This window comes from Myiozetetes cayanensis, unplaced genomic scaffold (assembly GCF_022539395.1).
Source record: "Myiozetetes cayanensis isolate MyiCay16 unplaced genomic scaffold, myiCay2020 scf9, whole genome shotgun sequence".
NCBI classification, from domain to species: domain Eukaryota; kingdom Metazoa; phylum Chordata; class Aves; order Passeriformes; family Tyrannidae; genus Myiozetetes; species Myiozetetes cayanensis.
Window position 1 is genome coordinate 30,683,691 of NW_026088185.1, and position 12,892 is coordinate 30,696,582.

General features: G+C 39.9%; 1 protein-coding gene and 1 long non-coding RNA gene across 2 annotated transcripts in view; both read right to left on the minus strand.

Annotated features, from left to right (window-relative positions):
• MARCO (macrophage receptor with collagenous structure) overlaps nt 1–881 on the minus strand; it is a 923,899-nt gene extending 923,018 nt beyond the window's left edge. Inside the window, exon 1 of the mRNA XM_050340481.1 lies at nt 872–881. The gene's annotated coding sequence lies outside the window, so the exon portion shown is untranslated. The remainder of the gene's footprint in view (nt 1–871) is intronic.
• Nucleotides 882–4,640: 3,759 nt separating this feature from the next.
• LOC126652962 (uncharacterized) lies at nt 4,641–10,134 on the minus strand. Its single transcript, XR_007632089.1, has 3 exons — nt 10,056–10,134; nt 6,545–6,656; nt 4,641–4,856 (listed from the first exon to the last, which is right to left on the minus strand). It is a non-coding gene; the product is annotated as an uncharacterized LOC126652962 (long non-coding RNA).
• Between the last annotated feature and the right edge of the window lie 2,758 nt (nt 10,135–12,892).

Here is a 12,892-nt window from a genome sequence, read left to right on the forward strand (position 1 = left end):
AATGAGAAATTGAAGAATCTGTGCTAGACTCTAGGAAAGAGCTCTGACTCCCACAGGCTTGCAATATATACTTTGTGTAGTTCTGCCAAAATCAGGGACATATCAAAGGAAAATTCTTCAGATTGCTATTCTCATGATAAAGGCCTGTAATTGGCCTGTAGCAGTACTGTCTATAAATGCATTATCCCAGTCTGTTTCTATTGTATTAGCACATTAGGCAAACACCCAGAGTGGATTTTTAGTATGAGATATTATTTTAGAGTATAAAGAATTTTTTGTACAAATATAAATAGATTTTATATATATATATATATATATATACACACACACACACATATGTATACACACATACCTAGAGCTGAGTAAAGACTATATCAAGGAAAGTTAGGATGATATTCTTTTCCAAGTTGAGACTGGAAGAGAATATGAGAAGGATCCAAGAATATGTGAAGAAATACATTCTAGAAATTTAGCTGCTTAAAAGTATATATATTGCTAAGGGTGGGGGGGAAGGAAAAAAGTAGAGGAATAGTTTTCATCTAAAGGCTTAATCTTTCATTCTTTGATACTAAAATGCATTGATTTCAACAGTTCAGGATAATGGATATTAAAGCATTTAAATCAACAGCACTCAGACGGGATGACCACATTTGGAGTAATAGTGAATTTCTGCACATCTCTAGACTGCAAAGCAAATAATTGCACAAGCAAAACGTTTGGCTTCATCCTGTGCCCTGAAGAACTGAAGCTTACTGTTGATTTGCTGCCCAGACTGCATTCCTTCTTGGCCTGATGACCCATCTCCTACGTATATCACCATATGCTTTATGTAAAAAGTCAACATTTAGCTTAAGAGTTTGCACAGACCAACCCGAAGGGACATGATAAAGGCTGACAGATTCTAATGCATAAAGTACTTTCTATAGAAACACCAAGTGACAGACTTGGTTTTCTCTTACATACCAGAAAAATATTTATTTTGCTTAAGGCTTGTGTAACATCTTTGATACTACTTCATTTGTGTTATGCCTGATGCACCAGAGAGAATCTGACCTTACTGGAAGACTGAATTGTCTCCTAGCCCCAGGACACAACAGGAATATTTCTTCTGACCTCCCTGGCCGTAGATCAGGCTCACAGGTTTCTTTGCTGCAGCATAATAAAAGGTGGTTCTCTCTAGGTTTGCTCTGTGATTAAGGTTTGATGGCATTGGGCTGGCTAGCACCAGTTCTTCCCTATTTAGTGTTGCAGTAAAGGTCTATTGGGCAGAGGAAACATTACCGATTGCCTCATGGACAGGGTGAAAAAACCAAAACCCAGAAAGTCTTGGGCAGCTGTGGAGGATAATTATGCTTTATACATCTGAAAAACAAGAGGAAGGTGATGTAGGAATCTGGAAATCTCTGCATTCCCTTCCACTTGTCTCATTGCAGCTGCAGGAGTTCACTTTCTTGCCACCTTTCTGCAGGCAGAATGAGGGCTGTATTCCTCAGGGATATTAGGAAGTAGTACCCCCTCTTTCATTTCAAGATCTGTACTCAGATATTCCGATGCCTACTACTGGTAAATATTGATAAGTCTTTAATGTACTGCTAGTTACTTGGGTTTTTTTATTTGCACAGCCTTAGATAGATCTGGCTTTGTTTTGTGCTTGCTTTCACTGGAAGAAGTCCTGACACAAGGCCTTCATGGCAGAATCTCCACCATAAGAGGAATCTCTGCTGGCCAAGGAAGCAATAGCAGGGCAGAGCTTCTCACAGATAAATATATTTAAGGGATTTAAGACCTGATAGGGCAATAGATCACCAAAGATGGCCTTCTCTGTGAGACTGACTACTACATACCAGCTGTGTACTGAACACAATAACTTGCCTTTTGTCAGTGTAACCCAGTCTTGGTTACTGTTGATCTTCCTGTGAGTTATCCAGTTGTTGTCTGAAGAAAGGAGGGGCTCTGGTACACACCATCACCTGTAAATTGCTGTTCTGATGGTTAACATTCCACACACATTCAATTATTTTACTCTTCTTTCCCTTCACTTCTGCAAACCACCCCCACCCCTCTGCTGCTTGTCTAATTTAGGGGTTTCATCTTTGCCTAAAGTGTAACCTATGTTTCTCATATAAATATAGGTTCTTTTTCTGCCTTTCACTACCAAGTCAGAGGTAGTCAGTACAATAGATTTGGGTCCTGTTGTCTTTTACTGTCAAACATTGCAAATAGTGTCTTTGTGGCTGTTCTGTGCCACCTCTCCGTTTTCCAGCAGTGTTTAAAAATGTGTGCTGTGTGCAGAAGTGTGTGTAGTTTATACTAAAAATGGAACTGCTTTAGACAGAAAGGCTATGACCAGGCCAGCTGTCAGATGTTCTATTTCACTACAGTATCCCAGCTGCCTTTAAAAACGTGAGTACTCATCTTCCCCAGTGCAAAGTCAGCAGGGCTCTGCAGGAACAGGAGGACAGCTTGGAGACACACTCTTACATGGCATGGCATTACATAGACATAAAAAATATTACATTTATCTCCCTACAGTTCTGGAAATCAGGCCACAAATCCTGGAAAAGCTCCTTTTTTTTTTTTTTTTTTTTTTTTTTAACTCATGGCTGACATATTCAAGATCCAAGTCTGGAATTTCTCTTCCTATTTTCCCTAAGGAGTTCATCTCTCAGACCTTCCCTCTGCATGCTCAGCATGAATGATCCTGACATAGAGCACAGCTCTGACCACAGCACTCAGAAAAGCCACTACTAAGAAGGAAGATCAATGTTCTGAGCACTCATCCAGGGCAAGTGAGACTGAGTTTCATCTTTCATAAGACACATAAGGCAAAGAGAAAGGCAAGGAGCTTCTCTCATCCTGCATGTTTCATTATGGCTTATTCACCCTGGTGGCTCTGGATCCCACACTAGAGTTTAGTTCCTCTTGTGCACTACCCAGAGTGTACAACTACTTACAACCGATTTCTGTGTTTGACTCTGAGAGATAAATAAGTAAAAAATGGATGCTGCAACAGTCATTGCATCAGTGAGTAAACCTGTTGGGAATATAGACCTAAATTCAATGACAGAAAGCAACTTGTCATTTACCAAAAGCAGAAAACAAACTTTAAATCCTTATATGCATTAAATTTTTCTGAATGTAAAATCAATCATCTTAATCAATGAGTATTGCTTGGCTCACCCAGTGGTAAAAAAAGCAGAGAAAATCATATCAAGTTCTAAAACTAAAAAGTGTGCCAGTACAAGTACAGCCTCCTTTCTAGATAACTTCTGAGACAGAAGATTAGCACTGTCACTCTCACAGTCTGTGAAGTACTTGTTTTCATTCCGTGCATCACAACACGTATTTAAAAACAGAGCTGAGTCTCCACACACCACACTGAGCGAACGACTTAACTCTGTCATTGATCACCTGACTTCAAAAGTGACACAAGCTGTTGGTGCTTAGTTTTGGGACTTGATTTCATCAGGGTGGTTTTTGCCCTGAATTGCTTGACTCATCACTGCTTGCACATCACCAGTGTCATACTCAGCTCAGGCCCAACCTACACCGGCCATCGTCAGTGCACTCACCTAACACTGTCTCGACTCTGGGTTTAAGCTACAGGCAAGAAAACAGATCAGCCTTTCTGCATTTTGAAGGATTGTACTAACAATTCCCCCCAGATTTCTTCATCTACCTGAACTTCATTTTTAGTGCATCAGAAGTTCTTTCAATTACAGATTTAGAAGAAGATGATCTGCATTTTAATGATAATCTCCTGGAGTTTGAGGGCTAGAATAAGAGGCTTTCTTGGCTTCAGTTTTGCCTTAAGGTAATGAAACCGTCAGCTAAAAAAGAAAAAAATATGATTTCAGTTGTATTAAAATTGTTCCTAAGGGGTTATATTCTGCTCTCAGAATAACTGAATTGATCTACAAAGAGGTGCTCTGTGTTCATGTGGTAGTACTGGAAGAAGTCCATGAGCTGTACTATGAGATATTTTAATTCTGGAAATACCATAAGGGAGCCAAGAGTTCTGCTTCAATGGCATTTTGTCCTGAGAAACACAATAGACTTTTTTCTGGTTTATACTTGATTCCATCTTCACACATCTGAACAGGTGAAAATGTCTCCACCTCCTGTATCTTTAGTTGTTTCCAGAAAGAAGGTGACAGAGAATTATATGAAAGATACCATCCAGGTCACAGTATAAGATGGGTACAACAGTAAGGAGATGGCAGATGGTTATCTTCTCAAGAAATCACTTTTGTCCCCACAAAAGGAGAGACAACACTTGAAAAGCTGGATTTTCTTCCTTCTTGAGTCTTTCTTAAATGTAGGTGACAGTATCATGCTCTGAGCTGTGCCTCAAGTCTTTCATCATTCAGTGAAACCTGTTTAAATTCAGAACTGAGCACTGAGAAGAGCTTTTGTTATCATTTGCTCTCTTGGCTGATATTTCAGAGGCTTTCTCCATAATATCAGTCCAGTGAAGGCTTTTGACTCAGAAACATTTAGTTTTATGATCCAGATTTTGAACACCTTTAAGCTGGGATGTCGCTTTGAATTCTGGAGGTCAGGCTGATGCAGTAGTCCTGGCAGTATTTTCATTCAGATGTAACTACATCTTCTCCTCACTGGACACTTATGAGCTCCTGCTGCCACTGATAAATCCATGATGACTTATTTGGGATTAATGGGGTTTTATATGGACAAAATGTCTTTCCCTGTGTTAATTTGATACTCCAAGCTATTAGGCAACTTATTGCATCACTGGTCATGCAGGGTGTTTCCCAATGCCTATGTCAAAGTGTCCAGGCAATGCTGCTCCAAATTTCAATAAGCATATGTGGCTTCCAAAACTCTCTCAGGGCCTGAGCAAGGAAACAAACAAAAAAAAATTAAACAGAATCTAAATTGTTATCTGTTATCCCTCATGCTTTAAAAGAATACAACTATTTTTTTTTTTTTTTTTTTAAACAATTTCTCTAACTCTGTTTGTAAAATTTCTGTCTTGGAGATGTCTATTTTCCCACACCTACCATGTCCTTTACAGTCTCTGTCAAGTATTTTTCCTGTTGACGTATTAAAAAAGAAGAAAAAAAAAAAAAAAAGAAGACATATTACACATAATAAAGTTTACTCAGCAGAGGCAAAAGCACCGAATGTCTGTAAAAAATGCAGGTAAATAAAGATAAATGGTGGCTTGGGACCTTTCCAACTGGATGATTCATCATCTAGCTGCTTCTCTGAGATATGTTTGATGCTAACAACATTTATGCAATATTCCCAGGCTTGGGCATGCACTGCCTGCCACAAAAGAATAAACAGCCTCCTGCTCTACTTGAGAACTCTGTCTAAGATGTATTATTATCTTTTATTGCTACATTAAATTGGCAGAAAATTAGTCTTTTCCAATATGAATACACCTCAGCCTCAATAATTTATTTTTGCCTATGTAAAATTCTAGCACTTCCTAATCTTTTAACTGTACCCATCCTAGGATTTATTTATTATTATTATTATTATTCATTCAATGCCTCCCATAAAAAATACAATGTCAGGTCATTAGGGGAGGGACCACGAGGAAGAATGAGGACAGTATCAAGGCCTGGCTGTACAATCTGAGCTAACATTTTCTCAGTTATGGCACTGATGAGTCAAGTATAAACTGTAGGTGACAAAAAAAAAGTCTAAAAAGTGCACTAGAAATCTTTTGATCCAACATATTCCACCAGCTACAAACACAAATTTTAGTGTTTTTCTTGACTGATATAAGGTTATGTGCAAAGAATGTTCAAATAGTTCATATCATCTTGATCAGACTAAACAGCTAAAATGGGATTTTCATGAATTTAAGTTAGGACTGGGCATCTGCATCCCCTTTCATGTCACTGAGAAAAAGAATGGTCCTCCTGGGCCAGACCAGAAGGCTTGATAGTTCAGTATCCTGTCACTGAGAAATGCCATTTCATATGTAGTCTGTTAATGCACACAAAAGAATTAAAATTATAACCAATCCAAAGCTGCCCGAGGTTCACTTTGTGCTTAAGTATTGTGAAAAATGCCAAACATAACTATTATTGCTGTGTAACGCTGCAGTAGTGGGGAAATTGAGAGGCAGAACTGTTTAAACACTAAAAACCAATGTGTCATAGTCGACCATAATGTAAAGGAAGGTTGTGTTGTGTTGAGGAGGATGCACAGACCAGGAAGGCAAACACATGGAAATGGAAATATACCATGGACTGAACATGTGGTGCTGCTAATGGCTGGAGCCATATGGGAAAAGGAATTCTCCAGCCAAAAGAATGAGGAAAGATGATAACCAGTAGATATGAAACAATATGTAACAAAATGGATAATTCTACGTGAAGTGACGCTCCAGGTTCAACTCTGCACTCAGCCACAGTCAGGCACGTTGTGCTAAAGGGACAGTTGGACATTTGACATCTTTTGAACACACATGTATTATACACATAATATTGGCCACGTAACACAGAGATCTGAATAAAAAGACCTCCAGATTTGTTTGTGTAATAAGCTGAACCTGCCTTCTGACCTGCCTGGGATGCTGTGGGACCTGGCCCCACGCTTTTGCCATCCTCCTCTTCAGACCAGGTACTTCATGCAACAGAAACTGGGGTGAACAGCAGATATGGATGGGATCAGACCTGTGGATCAATATTCACATTCTTTAAAATTTGTCCAAACAGAATCATTTTACTTCCAATTATAGATGTAATAACTAGTTTCATTAGAAATTATAACATTTCCTAAAATATTTTACTTCTAACAATCTGAAAAAGTTCACAAGGTGGGACCTCCATCATATTTCATTACTCTATGATCTCTCTTGCCATCTTTTTTATAATTTGTCTATAATTTTCATAGCAAAATAATTTTTTTTTCTTTAAACTTTTTTGTTCCAAAGAGATCTATTTTTGGAGCCTCTAAAGAATCTTTCCTCTGAATTTGAAAAATATTCTGAGTTGCACCTCCCAGTGCTTCTTAAGCTTCTTTTGGGCAATTTTCCTCTTGGCTATCACCTCTGTCTTCATTTGGCTTGACTGGGTTTCTTGTTAAGGTCACTCATTCCAATGAGCATCCTTCCATCTCAATTTATTGGGTATCATCACCTTCAAATTAAGCTCCTTGTGAACAGCCATGTGTTAACTCCTGTCTGTTTTAGTTGGCATCAAAGCCTGAGCCTCCAGTAGCTCCATTCCTCAGCATTTGGTAGGATTTGATCTGAAATGAGCATGTATCTGTGAGGAAAATTTTCAGGGTTAATCTTTAATTAGGAAAGGGGTGAGAGGAGAAGGTAAAAGTAGCTGCAAGCACATAAGTCTTCTGAAGCTTCATCCCATTTCTGGTGACAAGATGTAAGGAATGTCTTGCAGGTATTAAAGCCTTGTAGGCGATAGCCCAAGATTGAGACTCTGAGTCACAGCTCCCCTCTCAACTGTGGGAAACTCCTCAAACATTTTGTTCAGTGGAGCTTGAAGAATAGTGTGTCATCACAACAGACAAATCTCTGTTTCCATATTAATAATTCAGTATTCCCCAATAATTCTCTAAAGGCATAAGAGTTCCAGTAGGAATTGGCTATAAAACGTAGCCAAGGCACCCTGCTGGCATAAGCCAGCATCACTGAATTCCATGAGTGTTGATGCAGGTCCTAAGTCCTTCCATGTTTTATCACTAAAGCTGTGTCAAGTTTCTTATCCCAATACAAGCAACAGGGGAAAGCAATCAGTTCTGATTTATTTTCCTTAACCTTGGGAATGAGTACAACACTTCTGCTTTTTCTTAAATCATTAACTTTTCGTCCTCAAGATCATTACTATACTCTGTGTAAAATCTATGACTCTTCCTAGGTGTCCCTTAATGTTTTCTGAACCTGGTCTTGATGTGCATTAGGCACTTGGGATTCATTAGTGGTGTTAATCTGCAGCCATTAAAAATGCAAAGTCATTTTGAAGATGGAAAAAACCAGGCAAGCATCTTTCAAATCTGTACCTCAGTCTTTTCACTCCTCATTAAATTTCAATTGGTGAAATCTATTGGTCTCCCTTAGTCCTTTATCAGGGGGGACTGTACCATACGCAGACCATCTGGTGGTGAGTAATGGGTCAGCCACAGTGGGCTTTCAGGGGTTCATAACAAACTAGCTTAATATTGCCCAGCAGCTGTCAGTTCTGATTATGAAAGGCAAGCTTACATTCCTGTGATCTCCTTCCTTGGACTGACCCTTTCAAACAAGTTGTATGATAGTCCAAAACTATTGTTAGAGTTTTCCACAAGAATCCAAAAGCAGGTGCCCTGTGAGAGAGAATGAACTTGGCTGTTCATATGGTAAATTCTTTAATAGCTTTTCCTTGGCACGCTCTGTTTTTCATCAGGAGAATTTGCTGCCTAATTTAGAAACTCTGGGGTGATAAAGCCATTTGGGGCAGATTCACCTCAGCATCACAAAACAAGTAGTTCAACCAAAGATGCTCTTTTGTTGCTCTTTGAGAACATCTTTAATGTTAACAAGCAAACCTTTGAAAATATTATTCATCATATCAACACTTCAGGAATTCTTGATAATTAAGCTGATTACACCTGATTGGTTAAATTAGCAATCAAAAAAAAGTGGTAAATTTAATGTCATAGGTTTAGCATACAGGATGAATATATTCCACAGCATCATTTTAAGTGGTCATCCGTCTTCCATTTGTAAGATTTGATGTGGAAAACCCTTATTTTTGTCACTGTGTTTAATGGTTTGGAGAGATAAAAGCTTCTCTACTTACTGTCTCCTAAGGACATACATCTTTATATGTAGTTTGTGAGGCAGAAAGACCTGGATACTCAGAGATGGAGTTATGTTAGCTTTAAAAATATTTATAGCATCCTTTCTTCTTTGAAATTACACCTGTCAGTCAAACACAGCACTAACAAACAGAAGAAGCCTCAACACAAAACCTGTGGATTTTGAACTAATTTCTGTATTTCTGCAAAAGAACAAAGATTTCCTGTTTTTCCTGCAGAGCAACTGATGACCTTGTATTGATCACATACATTTTCTTTATTTGACTGTTCTTTTTTCTGTTTGTCTTCCAGACATTAACATGCTTTACAGATGGACATAGGGTATTATCCATCCCATTTCACACTAGAACATCTAAGTGACCCAGCCCACTACCAATGTCAACAGAGCCATGTAGCAAGGCTATTGGCAGAGTTTGGGAAAGACAAGGGCCATCACAACAAGCCCTCCCCAGGACGTGTGTCAAAGCTCCCTGAATCCCTCTTTGCAGTATCTCATTCATCCCACAGAAAATTTTTCTCTGGGTACTGTGTGAGAAAGGTGATTCTTATCAGTCACTGTGTGCAGTAAACTGGTTCTGGTATGCAAAGGCTTTCAGTTTGTGGGCTTATCAGAAGGCTGAGTTATGCCATCTCAACAGATTTTAATATTTACACCTTACCTACAATGCCTATCAGTGCTTATCAGCCTGCAGCTAATCAGCCATGTGAACAGCAGAAGCCACAAGGTGCTCTGTAACACACAGGAGACTCACTGAGGTCTTAGATTTGAGAGTACAACACTAGTAAAGATATAACACACTTCTAAAATCTCCAATGATACACAAATAGTAATGATCATGTCAACATAACACTGCTATTCGGTCTTTTTTCTGTTCTGGAACACACCTGAGAGCTGCACTGCTGCTTCCTGCATCCTCAAAGTGGGCCACAGGCTCTATTGCTTCATCTGTATTGACTGGCTGTGTGGCACCTTTACTGCAGTAGAAGGGGTGTATGGCTGGCACACATTTGGCACACACTGCACCTCCTTCCATCTCTAAAACAGCCACATAGAGCAGCTAAAGTTTTTTCAGATGGCAGCTCTCTGCCTACCCTTGGAGAACAGCATTGCAATAAACAACCTATTCTGCTGCCCTTCGGTTGCTAATACAGTGTTCTCCAAGTCACAAATATGATAATATTTTGCTTTGTTCCTCCTCACAGGGAAATTGGAAGTAAGAAATAGTGTGTTGTCATCAGTGGGTTGGAAGTACCTCATTAAATCACACTGGAACTGCTGCAGGATTTGTCTTGCTTTCTTCTTGTCATCTGCTGGCTCTAGAAATGCACAGACCTGTCTAAGGAAATGAAAGAGACAGAAAGTTTCAACACGTTGTTAAAATTAACCCTTAGGATGAAAAATACCTTCTCCACATTTTCTGGTTAAAGTATTTTGCACATTAGTAAAACAATTCAAACAGAATAACAACTTCCAGAACTTATATCAAGGTTAACTGCTGGTTACTGCCAGAAAGTATGTTTCAAAGGCTACATTAGTGTTTGACATCTCCATTTTCAAACAGCTCTTAGGGCTGAGGGTCATCTAAGGGACTTTAGAGACTGATTAAGAAAGGTTTCCAGATACTGACCTCTAAAATTTCCTTTTAAAAAAAATAGATGCTAGATGGGAACAGCCAAAAATGTGAATGGTATCTTTGGAAATAAAATCCTTGACTGGCTCTTCAGAAAGACCTTTTATGTTTACACGTGTAGTTTCTGCATGCAGCTTAATTAAGTCAGATTCTTAGTGGGGTTGTTTCTTTATACCTGTGCAAGAAAGTCAAGCAAAGTGAGACAAACACTATGAATATTTTTTGTTATTGTTCAGAAAAAGAAAAAGAGAGAAAGCAGCTATTGGCCTAAAACTCTTTCTTTTTCTTCTTTTTTTTTTTTTTTTCCCCTATTCAATTTCTTGGGTCAGTTTTATAGCAGAAAGTGATTTTCTGGGATCCTCTGCCATTGTCATAAATGACACATTGTCAGAAGGTGATTCATTTTGAACCACCGAAAACAAGAGGGGAAAAAAAATAAAAAAATTGTCAAAGTTCAGCTCCTGACATGCCTTTCAATTTGAGAAGGACTCACAACAAACTGAACAAGGGCAACACTCGCACTCCTCCACTCCCAAGCGCAGTGTGATGCAGCCAGCAGCCGAGGATAAGCTTGTTAACTCAGACATATTTTCAACATTGCATAAATTATCTACCTTTGGGGAGATGGAAATAACCAGGACTTTCTTACGTATTTTTTAGAGAGAGGGAAAATTTTAATCTGAGCACAGAAAGCACAGGTGGAATTAAGAAAAGAGAGGGGAAGAGTTGTATACCAGTAAAGGTTCAATTCCCATATATCCACCTCACATCACAGAAACCTCAGTTCCTTCCCAGCTACCACCCGGAGCACTCTGCTTGGCACAGAGCCCTGTGCTCTTGCTCTCATGTGATGGATGGTGCTTTGAATTCTCTAAGCACTTCCCAGAGTCAGCAATGGCTTCATGCAGGCTCAGGTGAAAGGCTGCATCTGTCCAGCACATTCTTGCCTTTCCTACCACATTTCTGCCATGCAGCCTTCAGAAGCATTGTGAATTATCTCTTTGACTCTTGAGCCCGGGGTTTGTGCCTATTTTCCTCTAGTGTGACTGGCACTGTCATGACCAGTGACCTCCACACTGCCCTCCTAACATCCTCCAGCCTGATCTTTGCACAGAGTCACCTTTGAAATGACCCCTTTCCCTAGAGATGAGGATGAGTACCACAGACAAGGAGGGCTGAGGAAGGGAAAGCATAGAAAGAAGCCTTTTTAATGTTTTCTGCTACCCCAGTTAATGTGGTCGGAGGGGGCTCATCATTATCCCAAGGGAAGAAGGTCCCATCATCAAGCATTACTTTTTTAACAAGAGTGCAAGTGAGCTGTACAGACCCATGGAGACTGATTGCACTCAGGCAAACAGGTTTCCAAGGGACATTTTTGAAGAGAAATGGAAGTGGCCTTGGGCACAGCAAGCCCTACTAGATCCCCAGGGAATACACTGGGATATTATTACTGAAGTGATGGCGCTGATTTTTCTTGTTGTCATTTATTGTATGCAATATTGAAGATCACAGTAAAGTCCCTGGCACTTCCCTGGCAATACAATAGCTCTCAGACAAGCCAGGCTATTTCAGGAGTGCACTCCTCAAGCTCGGACCCCCATGATCATGGGGGTCACAAGCCATGAGCATTTGAGTCACTGAGTGCAAGGACAGGCTCAGGTGCAGAGGCAGAGTGCTTGGACGGGGAATTCTTTCATCTTGCTCTGATGAAAGAAATGGGGAAAGACCTGCATTCCCTCCATGGTGCTTGTGTTGGAGGAAATAATCAATTGGATTCAAATCAATTCCAATCAATAGAATACCCAGTGTTTCTGGTCAGGAGGGTCAAAGAGACCCACAGGGAATTTTGAGGGTGAGAGCCTGAGTTTTTCAGTCAAAGAAGGAGCTCTAACTTGCACACTCTGTTCCTGTGCCTCTACCCTTCCCCTTCCAGCTTGGTCTTGCTGGATGCCTTCTGACAAAGTAATATTTTAATTTGTTTTAAGCTCCTAGAGATTTGAGCCATATCCAGGCAATGGACTCGCCCACATTTTTCAGCATAAATAAATTTCAATAAACGAAAGGCAGGAAGTTTTATTTCTTTAACATATGCACAAACACTATATTTGGTTTTCAGGCAAGACCCCAGTGTTCTGTACAAATACCACTAATGAGCTCCCAAAGGCTCACCAGGCAGCTCAGGAAGGAAAGAGCACCAGGCACCTCCAAGGGGATCTTGTGCTCCACGTCAAGAGTGAGCATCGCAGAGCTACGAATGGGACCTCTGCCATGACCAGGTGAATGCCTTCCACCTCAAACATCTCAGTGCAGCAAATAAACCAGCATGTTTTTTATTGAATACTGATAAAAGAAACCTCTCAGCACTTGTGCAAGAAGCTGAGCAGAAACTCCCAAGTAATACCTAATGCTGAAGCAAAGAAGGGGGTCTCTACTCCAGAGCTCACTCACACTCTGAATCT